A 16,849-nucleotide genomic window follows, 5' to 3' on the forward strand; every position below is an offset into this window, starting at 1 on the left:
TGCATTCATAATTTTGCTGACTTTATAGCTGCAATCTCCCAGCCAGTGGCGTAACTACCGCTGTAGCAGCCGTAGCCGCTGCTACGGGGCCCGCAGCATGAGGGGGCCATTGTCGCCTGCCGGCACAGGCCCCCCCTCCCATAGCCGGAGGCTCCGCTAGCAGCCACTATGGCTGCTACAGTGCGACGCCACTGAAGGCATTGTTCCTACAAAAGACATGCATCCCCTATCCACAGGATAGGGGATACATGTGGGATCGCTGGGACGCCCAGTGATAAGGAGACCGGGGGACCGAAAGTCCCCTGAAGTTCTCCATGACAAACCTCAGACTTCCGGACTCTGTCGGCAGCTCCATAGAAATGAACTGCACACCGGCCTCGCTTGTGCACATGCGTGACCAGCGCTCCTTTCATTTTTATTGAACTGCGCAGACCCGGGAACTTCGGGGGACTTTGGGTCTGCTGTTCTCCTTATCGCTGCTAGCGATCACACATGTATCCCCTATCCTGTGGATAGGGGATGCATGTCTTTTGTAGGACAAACTATAGTCCGTTTTTTGTTGGGGGCTGCATGGCGTTACCTACAATGGGGGTTTAGGGCTGTATGGCGTTATCTACAGGTGGGGGGGCTGTATGGCGTTATCTACAGGGGGGCTGTCTGGCGTTATCTACAGGGGGGGCTGTCTGGTGTTATCTACAGGGGGGCTGTATGGCGTTATCTACAGGGGAGGGCTGTATGACGTTATCTACAGGGGGAGGGCTGTAAGGCGTTATCTACAGGGGGGGCAGTATGGCCTCATCTTCAGGGGGGGGCTGTCTGGCATCATTTACAGGGGGAGGGCTGTATGACATTATCTACAGGGGGGCTGTATGGTGTTATCTACAGGGGGAGGTCTGTTTGGCATTATCTACAGGGGGAGGGCTGTATGACGTTATCTACAGGGTGAGGGCTGTATGGCTTTATCTACAGGGGAAGGCTGTATGACGTTATCTATAGGGGGAGGGCTGTATGGCGTTATCTACAGGGGGAGGGCTGTATGACGTTATCTACAGGGGGAGGGCTGTATGGCGTTATCTACAGGGGGGGCTGTATGGCGTCATCTACAGGGGGGCTGTCTGGCGTTATCTACAGGGGGACGGCTGTATGACGTTATCTACAGGGGGAGGGCTGTATGGCATTATCTACAGGGGAAGGCTGTATGACGTTATCTATAGGGAGAGGGCTGTATGGCGTTATCTACAGGGGGAGGACTGTATGACGTTATCTACAGGGGAGGGCTGTATGGCATTATCTACAGGGGGGCTGTATGGCGTTATCTACAGGGTGGCTGTCTGGCGTTATCTACAGGGGGAGGGCTGTATGACCTTATCTACGGGGGGGCTGTATGGCGTTATCTACAGGGGGAGGGCTGTATGGTCTTATCTACAGGGGAGGGCTGTATGACATTATCCACAGGGGGAGGGCTGTATGGTGTTATCTACAGGGGAAGGGCTATATGACGTTATCTATAGGGGAGGTCTGTATGGCGTTATCTTCAGGGGGAGGGCTGTATGACAATTTCTACAGGGGGGGGCTGTATGGCGTTATCTACAGCGGGCTTTAAGGTGCTATCTATAGGGGGCGCTGTGTGGTGGAATCTATAGGGAGGCACAAGGGGGGGTTGTGTGATACCCAGGGGAGCGGGGCCCCAGTCAAAAGTTTGCTATTGGGCCCAGTCTTTCCTAGTTACGCCCTTGCTCCCAGCATTCCTGGTAGGCTTAATGTCTGCACAAAGCTTGCTGTATTTCCTTCTGGGATGTTACATTTTTATATCTGGCACTGTACATTAGGGTTCATGCACATGGCTGTGCTACAGCTCCGTTTTGTACAAAGCCGTAAAAAGGCTGCCAAAGAAGTTTATGAGATTTTTCATACAGAAGCATTCTGTATGGAGCAGTGTTTTTTTTTGGGGGGGGGGGGGGGGGGGGGAATTCTGTTGGATTCTGACACAATAAAAATGTTGCCTTTCTCCATCAGTCTCTGTATGTATGAAGGTATCTTTGCAACCAGCAGAACTGTGAGTTTGCTCTGGACTATAATACAGGTTGTAGCTCAGGATCAGTATAAGAAGCATACCTCCCAACTGTCCTGGATTCCGGGCGGTGTCCCGCTGTCCTGGTGGCTGGGGGTATGTCCCGCTGTCAACAGTATCTGCGTCTTCAGGACACAGATACAGTTGAACCCAATACTGGAGCAGGGCACCGTCAGCGCCATTCTTCAGCATAACTACAGAGTGGAGGAGCAGAGGGAGAGCCTCCGCTAGTCAAGGACTCCCTGGGCACAGCGCTAGCCCGGGGAAGCCCTTGATGTCACTGTCCATATATGGACAGTGATGTCAGTGGCTTCTCCAGGAGCGGAATCCCCTGCCAGAGTGTTGCCGAAGCTTTGGCCGTGGATTCCGCTCCTAGAGGGAGCCCCTTTCATCACTGTCTATATATGGATAGTGGACAGTGACGTCAATGGCTCCTCCAGGAGCAAAATTCCCTGAAAGAGTGTAGCCGCCATTCTGGGCGGGGATTGTGCTCCTAGAGGAGTCCTTGTCATGACTATCCATATATGGACAGTGACGACAGGGGCTACCCCTGGAGCAGAATCTCCCGCCAGGGTGTTGCCGATGCTCTGGCCGGGGATTCCGCTCCTAGAGGGAACCGCTTAAGTCACTGTCCATCAATGGACAGTGACGTCAGAGGCCACTCCTGGAGCGGATTCCCCGGCCAGGTTATGTGCCATTATACTGTATGGGGGCAGCTATGGGGCATTATACTGTATGGGGCAGCTAAGGGGGCATTATACTTTATGGTGGCAGCTAAGGGGATATTATACTGTATGGTGGCAGCTAAGGGGGCATTATATTGTATGGGGGCAGCTATGGGGCTCTATACTGTATAAGGGCAGCTATGGGGGCATTATACTGTATGGGGCATCTGTGTGGGCATTATACTGTATGGGTGTATCTGTGTAGGCATTACACTATATGGGAGCTATGGGGGTATTATACTGTATAGGGGAGCTATGGGAGCATTATGCTGTATGGGGGAATTTGTTTGTGCATTATACTGCATGGGGGCATCTGTGTGGGCATTATACTTTATGGGGGCATCTGTGTGGGCATTATACTGTATGGGTGCATCTATGGGGGAATTATACTGTATGGTGGCAGCTATGGGGGCATTATACTGTATGGTGGCAGCTAGATGGCATTATACAGTGTGTGGGCAGCTATTTGGCATTATACTGTGTGGGAGGCACTATGGGAGCATGATACTGTGTGGGTTGAATCGGGTGTGTATGGGTGGTGATTGGGCAGGATTAGAGATGTGGCTTAATCTGGGAAAAAATTATCATACTACGCATCAGTTCTCCCTCTTTGCGATGTTTGAAAATTTGGAGGTATGTAAGAAAAGTTATTCAATATATATATAAAGTTATTCAAATATTCCTAGATCATATCTAAATGCAAACAGTAAAATGGTGTTGAAACATAGACATATGCTTGAAAGAAAAGATAAGATATTCTTAGGTAAAACAATATCCTCCTAGATAAAACCATAACATTCTGTTCTATGCATGTGTTTTGTTTGTACTGTGCACTGCTTAATGCATAATATAACTGTAACCACTAGATGGCAGTCCTTACTTTCCATAGTTACTTATAGTCTACCACGTGCAACTTTGATAGCTGCTTCTTTTTTTGTGCCCTTCAGATTTGGTCATACGGCACTTTGAGACATTAAAGGCCATTAAAATTAAAATAAAAAAATAATAAAAATAATAATATATATACTGTATATATATATAAACAGGTCAGTCAGTGTGTTTGGTGTAACCTTTTAAATAGTCTTTATTAAAAATGTATTTTACTTTTTGAGATACAGCTGCTCTGTATTCCCTATACCTGAATTCGTCAGCCCCGTGAACCTGACAGGTTCAGTGTCAGCGGGTCGGATCCACCTGTAATGTGAACTTAGATGTGATCGATAGCAGCTCGATCCCGCGTGGATGAGACACGCAGGACCACAGGACCCGCTGTCGCTGAACCCGTCACTTCCGCGGACCTGATGGGAATAGGATTTACGCTACATACAGCTGCTGTGCATGCAGAATACAAAACAGCTGTATCTCGAAAAGTAAAATAAATTTTTAAAAAAGACTAATTAAAAAGTTACCCCAAACTGACCTGTTTATTAAAAAAAATAAAAAAAAAGCCCATCAAATGTGTACATAGCCTTTAAGTTCTCATGTAATGGTTTTTGTACAATTGTATATTTTCACTAATATAATGCATTATGTAAAAATATCATATTATGCATAGTTTTAAGTGGAGCTTCACCTTTAATATTGGCTATGTAGTAAAAAACGGTGAAATAAATCATATTTGATATATCTCTATATCATTGAAATATATCTTGATAATTTTTCGCTTTCTCCTCTCTTTTTTTTTAACGTAGAGTAGAAGCATTTGCTGCTACATGGAAACTGTCAACAAGCAGGATATGTCTATATTCCTGCTACTGCCCTGAATTGTAAAACGTTACAGAATATGTAAGCGCTATATATATGTTTATGAGTATATAGTGTATGATACTATTATATTCAGGGGCACAGTGTATGAAACTATTATATTTAGGAGCATAGAGTGCGGCACCATGACAATTTTATCTTCGTTTATAGGTGTGGAAATGTCGTCAAAGTGAGAAGCTGAAGACATCTGAGCGGCAAACTGCAGAAATGGGTCGTGGCCAGGAGAAGTCATCATAGAGGACCAAAGAAAAGAGAAAAAAAACTACTCTAATCTGAGAAGTCGTCACCGGTGAGTCACTAAATGTAAATGTTTATTGTCCTTGTGACTGATCAGTACTATCGTTTTTTTTTTTGTGAAACAACAACTCCCAGCATATCCTTATCATCGTTCTGGCTATACCGGGAGCTGTAGTTTTATGGCGTACAAATTTATATGACATGGGTTAAGCTGAATTTACAAATTATGTCTGTACTGAGCTGAATTTGTGCTTGTGCTGTATTTATGTGCTGAGCTTAGTTCTGATGCTGTATATATATACTGAGCTTGGTTCTGGAGTTATATACATCATAACAACCAAGCTCAATACATATAAACACCACCAAAGAGAAGCTCATAACATATATACAACACCAGAACAAAGCTCAGTACATATATACAGCTCCAGAACCAAGCTCATTACATAAATACAGCACTACAACCAAGCTCAGTACTTCTATACAGCACCAGAACAAAGCTCAGTACATATACACACAAGAACCAAGCTCTGTACATATACACAGCACCAGAACAAAGCTCAGTACATATATACGACACCAGAACAAAGCTCAGTACATATATACGGCACCAGAACAAAGTTCAGTACATAAATACAGCATCAGAACAAAGCTCAGTACATATATACTCACCAGAATCAAGCTCAGTACATATATACAGCACCAGAACAAAACTCAGTACATAAATACAATACCAAAACCAAGCTCAGTACTGAGCTTGGTTTTAGTGCTGTATTTATATACTGAGCTTGGTTCTAATGCTGTATATATGTATGAGCTAGTTCTGTTGTTCCATATATGTACTGAGCTTTGTTCTGGCAATGTATATACAGTGGAGGAAATAAGTATTTGATCCCTTGCTGATTTTGTAAGTTTGCCCACTGTCAAAGTCATGAACAGTCTAGAATTTTTAGGCTAGGTTAATTTTACCAGTGAGAGATAGATTATATTAAAAAAAATAAAGAAAATCACATAGTCAAAATTATATATATTTATTTGCATTGTGCACAGAGAAATAAGTATTTGATCCCCTACCAACCATTAAGAGTTCAGCCTCCTCCAGACCAGTTACAACATCAACTTGGTGCCTGCATTAAAGACAGCTGTCTTAAATGGTCACCTGTATAAAAGACTCCTGTCCACAGACTCAATTAATGAGTCTGACTCTAACCTCTACAACATGGGCAAGACCAAAAAGCTTTCTAAGGATGTCAGGGACAAGATCATAGACCTGCACAAGGCTGGAATGGGCTACAAAACCATAAGTAAGACGCTGGGTGAGAAGGAGACAACTGTTGGTGCAATAGTAAGAAAATGGAAGACATACAAAATGACTGTCAATCGACATCGATCTGGGGCTCCATGCAAAATCTCACCTCGTGGGGTATCCTTGATCCTGAGGAAGGTGAGAGCTCAGCCGAAAACAACACGGGTGGAACTTGTTAATGATCTCAAGGCAGCTGGGACCACAGTCACCAAGAAAACCATTGGTAACACATTACGCCGAAATGGATTAAAATCCTGCAGTGCCTGCAAGGTCCCCCTGCTCAAGAAGGCACATGTACAGGCCCGTCTTAAGTTTGCAAATGAACATCTGGATGATTCGGAGAGTGATTGGGAGAAGGTGCTGTGGTCAGATGAGACTAAAATTGAGCTCTTAGGCATTAACTCAACTCGCCGTGTTTGGAGGATGAGAAATGCTGCCTATGACCCAAAGAACACCGTCCCCACTGTCAAGCATGGAGGTGGAAACATTATGTTTTGGGTGTGTTTCTCTGCTAAGGGCACAGGACTACTTCACCGCATCAATGGGAGAATGGCTGGAGCCATGTACCGTCAAATCCTGAGTGACAACCTCCTTCCCTCCACCAGGACATGGCTCGTGGCTGGGTCTTTCAGCACGACAATGGCCCGAAACATACAGCCAAGGCAACAAAGGAGTGGCTCAAAAAGAAGCACATTAAGGTCCTGGAGTGGCCTAGCCAGTCTCCAGACCTTAATCCCATCGAAAACTTATGGAGGGAGCTGAAGATCCGAGTTGCCAAGCGACAGCCTCGAAATCTTAATGATTTACAGATGATCTGCAAAGAGGAGTGGGCCAAAATTCCATCTAACATGTGTGCAAACCTCATCATCAACTACAAAAAAAGTCTGACTGCTGTGCTTGCCAACAAGGGTTTTGCCACCAAGTATTAAGTCTTGTTTGCCAAAGGGATCAAATACTTATTTCTCTGTGCACAATGCAAATAAATATATATAATTTTGACAATGTGATTTTCTGTTTTTTTTTCATATAATCTATCTCTCACTGGTAAAATTAACCTAGCCTAAAAATTCTAGACTGTTCATGTCTTTGACAGTGGGCAAACTTACAAAATCAGCAAGGGATCAAATACTTATTTCCTCCACTGTATGTATGAGCTTTGTTCTGGTACTGTATTTATGTACTGAGCTTTGTTATGGTGCTGTATATATATGTACTGAGCTTAGTTCTGGTGCTGTATTTATGTACTGAGCTTGGTTCTGGTGTTGTATATATGTACTTGGCTTGGTTCTGTATATAGGTACTCTGGTGTTGTATTTATGTACTGAGCTTGGTTCTGGTGCTGTATATATGTACTGAGCTTTGTTCTGGTGCTGTATATATGTACTGAGCTTTGTTCTGGTGTTGTATTTTTGTACTGAGCTTTCTTCTGGCACCGTATCTGTGCATTAGCCGGGAGAGTTGTCGTGGCTTACTGCGCACGCCACACTGTCCTCCGCCCTTCTCACAGTCCACAGCCTAACTAAATGGGCTGAGCACGCTTAGGATATTGAATGTCTGCATATAGGTCTATACGTAATGGGTGAGTTTAATATAATGAGCGTCGGTAGGTAGGTATGTACGCTTATGGAGTTGTATACATAGTGTGGAAATCCACACTAAAACATTATGGACAGGAAATTTCTTTGTTTAGAGTCCACTTTAATATAGGGCGTATTTGGAATATTGTAATCGTTTTATTTTATTATTAGAATCATATTCCATGGTGCGATAAACCGCAAAACACTGCAACCCCCCGACGCGTATATCTTTGTCCGCAAAACAGGGAACTTGTTGTTAAAAATTTTAATCCCACCCCTGGATCGCATGCTACGCTGCCTCTCTAATTGCCTCTCACTACTACGGGAGTTACGGAAACAGCGTAGCTCAGCAGCTACGCTGTTTCCGTAATTCATGGTCGAAAATCACAAGCTTCAGCCACAACACAGAGCAGTAGAACAGGGTTTAGGGGGCCCTGTTCTAGAGATAGGTGCGGGTCCCAGAGGTGGGATCCTGTGGATATGTCATAAATGTCTCTGATGGGAAAACCCCTTTAAGGTTTTATTGAAATACAATTAACAGTTATATTTCTTTTTACTTGTTTCACCACGCTGCTGGTTGATTAATCCCTTAATGACCAAGCCTGAAAAGACCTTAATGACCAGCTAATTTTCAGCAGCCATAACTTTTTTATTTTTTCATTGATGTGGCTGTATGAGCCCTTGTTTTATGCGAGAGAAATAGTATTTTTTTTCCCCGCAGTTTGGAGGTCAAAATTTTTTTTTTACGGCGTGAATATGGGAAAAAGCGATTCTCGGCATAGTTTTTCTTGTTTATTTTTTATCCTGTTCACGTTTTACGCTAAGTAACCTGTTAAATTAATTCTTCAGGTTAATATGGTGGTGTAGATACCTAATATGTGTAGGTTTTTTGTTTTTATGTAATGTGGGGACAATAAAATATATTTTATGCAAAATAAGGAAATTTTTTGGGGCCTTTTTTTTTTTAATCCCATTAAGGGATAACTTTATTTATAACTTTATGTTTTACTTGAAATGTATTAGCATACTCCTGTATGTCACAGGCTGCTGTTAGGGCAGCACATCGCGGGCCGGAACAGCAGGCAAACGGAACAGACAGCCCTGGGGTCCTTTGTAGGTCCCCAGGGCTGACTGCCGAAGGATTCCCCGGTGTTTGATCGCATCACCGGAATCTGGGTGATGCGATCATAGAGGGGAATTCCCTTTAATCATGGCGCTGTGACGGACCGCTGCAATCAAAGGGTTAAACAGCTGGGGTCCGAATGTTTTCCGACCCCAACTGTGTTCAGGAGGCTGCTCTGGGATCAGGAGCTGTTCGTTACAGCCCCTGCTTAGAGCACTCATCAGCCTCATCTACAGACGTCGTTGTAGACTGGGGACCTGCACCGCCTGACATCAAAAGACGATAGGCGGTCGGGAAGGAGTTAAGTTAATATTACAATTTTAGATTTATAAAAACACAGGAATTGCATCCTGCTCCACTGTGAGGATATACTGTAATGTGTGATATCAGAAAGTGATCAATTGTAGTGCTATAGATTATTAACACAGTGTCTGTACATTGCCCACACAGATTCTAGCAGTATACAAAATTTCTACAGCCCATACCCCTAAAATAGTTTATACCGCTTTTTACGACTTAATGGTCACTAACCTTTTAACAAACTTTACATAAATTATTAGTATAAGCAAATAAAAGAACTTTCTAATATATCTTATTAGACAAAAATGTCTCTTTCTCAACTTATCAGGCACATCACCTCAATTTACTGCGAATAGTTGAAACGAGACAGGTTATCAGCTCACTGAGGTCACATTCTGCCCATAGAAATCTAAGGAGAAGGTAGGGGAAGCAGGAGCAGAGTGAGGCACACAGAGATGCTGCTGCAGCTTCTAGTAAATGTTCTATCTCACCCTAGTGCTGGATTCACAGCTAAACTGCTGTTTACTGCTGTATAATCTCCTGCATGTTGCTGCTGTTTGTGAGGGCGTCCTACAAAAAGATTTGGAAGCAGGTTGTTCTCTACTCTATGTGTGCAATCTATGGGAGACATAATGGCAGTTAGGCTCCACCGACTATCTCAAGGAAAACTGAGTGTTAGAGATAGAGCCTGCAGAGGGGAAAAAGTCATATAATTGCCAGAAATAGTGTTATTCCTCATGTAGGCACATGACAGCTTATTCTAATGAGTCACTTGATAGGTTAGATACGCTGGTTAGGCTGTTTACTGATCACATCAATGAAAATTATGTCCTTTACTGCATCTGCTGCAGAGACATATATGTGGTATACATCAGACACGAAGACAAGTCCAACTGAGTACAGCAGATAAGCTTAGAGGGGCATCTGTGGCTAGAATGCGGGGAGGGGTATCTGACTCTGAACTGCATCTGAGGAACTTATGGAGAAATCTGAGTCACATGCAATGTAAAAATACAATAGGGCAGATTTATCAATGTATTTGTGCCAATTTTCTGGCATAAATACATTACAAACTGTTGCATTCAGAATTACATATTATAAAGCCTCTGCCCCACTCTTCCAGACACCTGGTTTGTTTTTTCCCAGAAACAGATTACACCCTTTTGATGAATCTTATTGTTGAGTAATATTAAATCTCCCTCAATATATTCATTAGGAACATGGTATAAAGTGTCCAGAAGTCATAAAGTGACTCACTAATGAAAGACCTCTGCACTTTTCATCCACTACATTTGATAGCTTTTCTTCTGCAATTATTGAATTTATAAGTATATAATATCCTTGTTTAGTTTGTGTATATATCTTTTGACTTTTCGTTTGTTTATATATCTAACATTCAGGGCAGTGGCGTAACTACCGCGGTAGCAGCAGTAGCGGCTGCTACGGGGCCCGGGGCTTGAGGGGGCCCGGTGGCGCCGCTAGCAGCCGTTATGGCTACTACAGCGGTAGCGTCGCTACTGTGGGGCCCGCGACGCCGAGCCTTACACAGGCCATCTCATGCCTGTAGGTGTCGCTAGCACCGGAGGGGGCCCCAGTGCTAGCGGCAGCCAAATACATGAATGGCCGGGCATGTTCCGTGCCTGACCATCCAGTGCCTTACAATGACACTGATTGGCTAGCGGCGCGATGACATCATCGCGCCGCTTCCATGCTTGGAAGGTGCTGATTGGCGGGGCAAGTCATTCTGCCCCGCCAATCAGCGTCATTGGAGGACGCTCGTTCAACTCCTGCAGACATGCTCAGAAGAGAGCATGTCTGCATCGCCAGTGAACAGCGTGGGAACCGGAGAATGTGAGTATGTCAAGTTTTTGTTTTTTTTCCCCTCATAAAAATGTGAATGGCATTATCTATGGGGGGGGGGGGGGTGTCATCTTTATGTGGGCTATTATATATAGGGGGTCTATATGTGGGGCAGTAGCTACAGGGGGGGTCTATATGTGGGGGTGTGGGCCATTATATACAGGGGGCTCTATATGTGGGCCATTATATACAGGGGGGTCTATATGTGGGGGTGTGGGCCACTATATACAGGGGGCTCTATATGTGGGCCATTATATACAGGGGGCTCTATATGTGGGCCACTATATACAGGGGGGTCTATATGTGGGCCACTATATACAGGGGGGTCTATATGTGGGACACTATATACAGGGGGGTCTATATGTGGGACACTATATACAGGGGTGGGTTACCTGTGGGGCACTAGCAACAGGGTGGCTATATGTAGTGCACAGTCTACAGGGGTGGGCTATATGTGGGACACTATATACAGGGGGAGCTATATGTGAGACACTATATACAGAGGTGGGCTATACGTGGAGCACTAACTATAGGGGAAGCTATATGTAGGGCAGCACGGTGGCTCAGTGGTTAGCACTATTGCCTTGCAGCTCTGGAGTCCATATGTGGGCACTATCTACAGGGGCTTCTATGTAGGTCACTATCTACAGGGGACATGTTGTGTGTTTGTGACAGTTATATTTAGATGTGTTGAGAATTTTAACTTCGTTTTATAGGTGCAGAAATGTTTTAAAAGTGAGAAGCTGAAGACATCTAAACGGAAAACTGCAGAAATGGGTCATGGCCGGGAGAAATCCATCATAGATGTCTGAACCGGAGGGAGAAGAAAAGAACTAGAATCTGAGACGTCACCGGTGAGTCACTTAATGTAAATGTTTATTCTGCCTCTAATCAGTATTGTAGTCACTGTATGATCTGCAGCGAGATGATGGTGATAGGATTTTTTTTGTGAAACCGCATCTCCCAGCATATCCTTACCATTGTTCCGGCCATGCTGGGAGCTGTAGTTTTACGCCGTACAAACTTATACGCAGTGGCGTAACTACCGCTATAGCAGCCGTAGTGACTTCTACAGGGCCTGCAGCATGAGGGGGCCCGTGCCACCCGCCGGCACGGCCCCCTCCCATGGCCGCAGGCTCCGCTAGCAGCCGCTATGGCTGCTACAGCGCGACGCCACTGAAGGGGTTGTTCCTACATAAGACATGTATCCCCTATCCACAGGACAGGGGATACATGTGTGATCGCTGGCAGCGATGAGGAGAACGGGGGACCGAAAGTCCCCCCTAAGTTCTCCATGACAAACCTCGGACTTCCGGGGTCTGTGTCGGCAGCTCCGTAGAAATGAATGGAGCGCCGGTCGCGCTTGTGCGCATGCGTGACCAGCGCTCCTTTCATTTTTATTGAACTGCGCAGACGCCGGAAGTCCGAGGTTAGTCATGGAGAACTTCGGGGGACTTTCGGTCCCCCGTTCTCCTTATCGCTGCCAGTGATCACACATGTATCCCCTATCCTGTGGATAGGGGATGCATGTCTTTTGTAGGACAAACTATAGGACGTTTTTTTTTGGGGGGGGGGGGGCTATATAGCGTTATCTACAGGGGGGGCTGTATGGCGTTATCTACAGGGGGGCTGTATGGCGTTATCTACAGGGGGGCTGTATGGCGTTATCTACAGAGGGAGTCTGTATGGCGTTATCTACAGGGGGGCTGTATGGCGTTATCTGCAGGGGCTGTGTATGGTGCTATCTATAGGGGGGCGCTGTGTGGTGGAATCTATAGGGAGGCACTATCTACAAGGGGGGGGGGGTTGTGTGATACCCAGCAGAGGGGGGGCCCCAGTCAAAAGTTTGCTATGGGGCCCAGTCTTTCCTAGTTACGCCCCTGATTCAGGGCCAGTGTTCTGAAATTTGTAGAAACTACTGTACCTATATAGTCTACTAAAGACTAGGTAAGTGTAAATGCCCTTGCCTGTCATCTAATATGCGGGCAAAGCAGAGCGTTCCCCTTAATTTTTCTAGACTAGTAACTGCACTTTCATGAGACTAATGGCCAATTTACACTGGGCAATTATCGGGCAGACAAGCGTTCATAGAACGTTTGTTCCCGATAATTGCTTTATGTAAACAGGGTAGCGATCAGCAGATGAACTAGCAAACGCTCGTTCATCTGCTTATCGTATTGTTTTTTAAAAACTGAAATATTATCGTTGTCGGCAGCAAATCTCCCTGTGTAAAAGGGGAGACGCGCTGCCGACATGATAATAATGTATGGGGACGAACAGAGTAACGACTGCTCGTCCCCATACATAGCACCTTGTGACAGGAGCAAACGAGTGCCGATCAACAAGCTCTCTCGTTGATCGGCACACATTTTACCGGCCATTATTGGCCAGTGTAATAGGGCCTTAAAACTGTCCATAGACCAACTGCTGACCATTTTGGTAACGGCTAACATTGGGGAAACAAATGTTAGACTAGATGGATTTTTTGCTGTCCAGCCCAAATGTTTTATTGTGCCTGATATCTGTCAGCTGAGACTGATCATCAAGTACTGCAGCTAATGTATATGGTCACCTTTATGTTGGGTTTTCCGCTGTGGTTTTGGTGTTTTCTTTGCCATGATTGTCGTAAAATAAGTTTTGCCCTAATTTCGGAAAAAAAATGCACCAAAACTGCAGCGTGAAAACCCAGCCTAAAAGGGTTAACTCAGTAATATGCAGGATAATGTGGGATTATATGTGGGATGGCAAACAACAGTCATTACATTGCCTGGGGGAACTTTATGAGCTAAGGGAAGGGGCTACAAGTCTCAAAAGGATCCACGTCACTAAGAGTAAGCAAGCCAGAGATATAAGCAAAATCGAAGTTACACAATAGGCGAGATTTACTAAATGCGACAAAATTCTGTCTCAATTTGCGTAAAAAAACTTGGCTTACATGCCTTGCGCTAGATTTATTATATGTTTTAGAGACTTTTTGCGCATCACTAGACAGTTTTGAAAGTGTCTAAAAAGGGGTGTGTGGCTTAGCTGAAAAGGGGCATGGTTTAAAATGCAACAAAGTGCACCAAAATAGCCCAAAAATATTAAGTTGAACTTAATACTGAAGCACGGAACGATCAGGCTCCAGCTTCAGAATGAGTTCAGAGCGGAGGAGCAGAGGGAGCTCCTACGCTCGCCGAGAAGTCCCCGAGCACAGCGCTACTTTAAGCACTGCTCGGGGAAGCCCTTGAAATCAGTCCCTATATGGGCAGTGACGTCAATGGCTACTGATTGAGCAGAATCCTCGTTGCCGATGATCTTGCTGGGGATTCCGCTCCTAGAGGAAACCCCTGAGGTTACTGTCCATATATGGACATTGACGTCAGAGGCTCTTCCTGGAGTGGAATCCCCGGACAGTGTCGGCAACGGGAATTCCGCTCAAGGAGTAGCCACTGACGTCACTGTCCATATATGGACAGTGGCATCAGGGGGTCCTCCATGAGGGAATCCCCGGACACAGCGTCGGCGATGCTGTGGCCGGGGATTCCATTCAGGGAGTAACCCCTGACACCACTGCCCATATCTGGACAGTTGCGTCAGTGGGTCCTATGAGAGGGGATCCCCGGCCACAGCATCGGCAATGCTCTGGCCGGGGATTCCTCTGCTAGAGGGAGCTTCAGTGGCGCTATCTACAGGGGAAGGGGAATAGCACTATATACAGTGGGGGTGGCACTATCTACAGGGGGGCACTATGTGGCACAATCTACATGGGGCACTATGTGGCACAATCTAAATGTCGCGCTGTGTCGCGCCATCTACAGGGGGTGCTGTGTGGCGATATCTACAGGGGGGCTGTGTGACATTATCTACAGGGGGTACTGTGGCATTATACACAGGGGGCACTGCGGCATTATCTACAGGGGCATGTGTGTGGCACCATCTACAGGGGATACTGTTTGGTGCTATCCACAGGGCGGTGTGTGGCACTATCTACAGAGGGCACTGCAATATTATCTACAGGGGGTGTGTGGCACTATATACAGGGGCACATTTTTTAGAGCCTAGACTACCATTTTGTGGACAATTGTGGACCTAATGACAACTAACGACAACTGATAACAACTGATGGTTTTGTAGTAAAAATCGTAAAAAAGCCTGATGGCAACTGATACATTTTTGCATCAGTTTTTGCATCAGTTGTAATCACTTGGGAGACAAAAAAAACTGATGCTTATACAACTGATATATGTTCTAAGAGGTTGTATAAAAAAGAACATTTTCTAACTTGTCTAGCAAAATGCACCAAATTTCTCAAACAGCGTGATTAACTTAAAACTTAGTTTTAAGCTGTGTAAGTTTTAGATAGTAATAATAAATCAACCCCATAGTGTCTCCCACTCCAAATTAATCTCTTCTTTATGCCCTCTGTCTGTATCAAAAGGCTCAGAACTCGGTCCTGTTCTCTTATCCTTCTGTGGCCGCAGCCATGGATCTGTGAGCGCTGGCCGGCATCTCCGCCCCAGGAGACGCCAGTGCTCACTTCCGCTCCGTTCTGCTGTGTCCTGTAGGGTGCGCGGGCACGCCTTAAAGGGCCAGCGCACGCACATGAAAATAATCATCAATTTACCCATGATCACCGATGGCACGACACGACTCCAACTTTCTAAGGCACAGGAACAACGGTAGCACGGGATACAGGTACGGAAACACTGGGAACAGGATAACACTAAGGGACCATTTGCAAGACTAACACGGGTAAACACAACAACGCAATGAGTGAAAGGGCAGAGCCCGAATTTTTGGTCCAGGGTGATTGTAAAAGGGGGTTGAGTAATAGCGGGGTCCACCGGCTAGTGTCACCCACTATTACTATCTCCTTTATAATTAGGGTCACTAGGGCTATGCCTAGTTCCCCTACCTTTTCCTTATACTAACGTCAATCTAATTGCTTTGCTGCTATTCAAGGGAATAAGACTGTATAGTAAATAAAGATAATATTTATTAACATACAGTAATCACTCTCATATATAAAATACAGCAATTAATCAAAGTACAGTATAAACACGGCATCACAATCCTAATTATACTGCTACCCACTTACCTAAACATACATAGAAGTTACGTTAAAATACAATACACATAAATTACTTGTAATTCTCACACGCTCACTATCTCTGTCCCACTCCCTCCTAATATAACTGTCCCTGTACACTAAGGGTTAATCAGGTAAAGGATTAACAGTGGGAAGGGTAAAACGCTTCAAGGGTTAACTAGGGATACAACAGTGGATGCACAGGTCAGCAAGGGGTTAACTCAGGGACTGCAAGGGGTAGTAGGGTTTAACTCAGGGTCGCGGGCAGCAATGGGTTAACTTCAGGGACAGCAAGGGTTAACCTCAGGGACAGCAAGGGTCAACTTCAGGGACAGCAAAGGGTTAACTTCAGGGACAGCAAAGGGTTAACTTCAGGGACAGCAAAGGGTTAACTTCAGGGACAGCAAGGGTTAACATCAGGGACAGCAAGGGTTAACTTCAGGGACAGCAAGGGTTACTCAGGGACAGCAAGGGTTACTCAGGGACTGCAAGGGTTACAGCAAGGGTTACTCAGGGACAGCAAGGGTTAACACAGGGCAGCAAGGGTTAACAGGGACAGACAGGGAGAGTTTAAAAGTGGCTGCACTATGATACTCAGCCTTTGGTAGTGCAGGGGAGCAGAGGCAGGAGCCGGAGCAGGTCCCAGCTGGAAAGGTAAGCTTCATTGGTGGTGTGGTGGCAGGGCCCAGCTGCTGAGCGTACCGACGCAGGGCTTTTTAACCCTGCCAGTACGCTTGCAGCGGGGGACGAGTGGCGCTCGCTGTGTCTCTACAGCCCTGACTCATGAGACACATATATATATATATATATATATATAT

At 45.4% G+C, this 16,849-nt stretch overlaps 1 protein-coding gene across 2 annotated transcripts in view; it reads right to left on the reverse strand.

Annotated features, from left to right (window-relative positions):
• Window positions 1-16,849, reverse strand: part of RGS7BP (regulator of G protein signaling 7 binding protein) — a 196,794-nt gene that overhangs the window by 25,960 nt on the left and 153,985 nt on the right. The gene's annotated exons all lie outside the window — the stretch shown is intronic.

The sequence above is a fragment of the Rhinoderma darwinii genome, chromosome 1 (genome assembly GCF_050947455.1).
Source record: "Rhinoderma darwinii isolate aRhiDar2 chromosome 1, aRhiDar2.hap1, whole genome shotgun sequence".
Taxonomy (NCBI): Eukaryota; Metazoa; Chordata; class Amphibia; order Anura; family Rhinodermatidae; genus Rhinoderma; species Rhinoderma darwinii.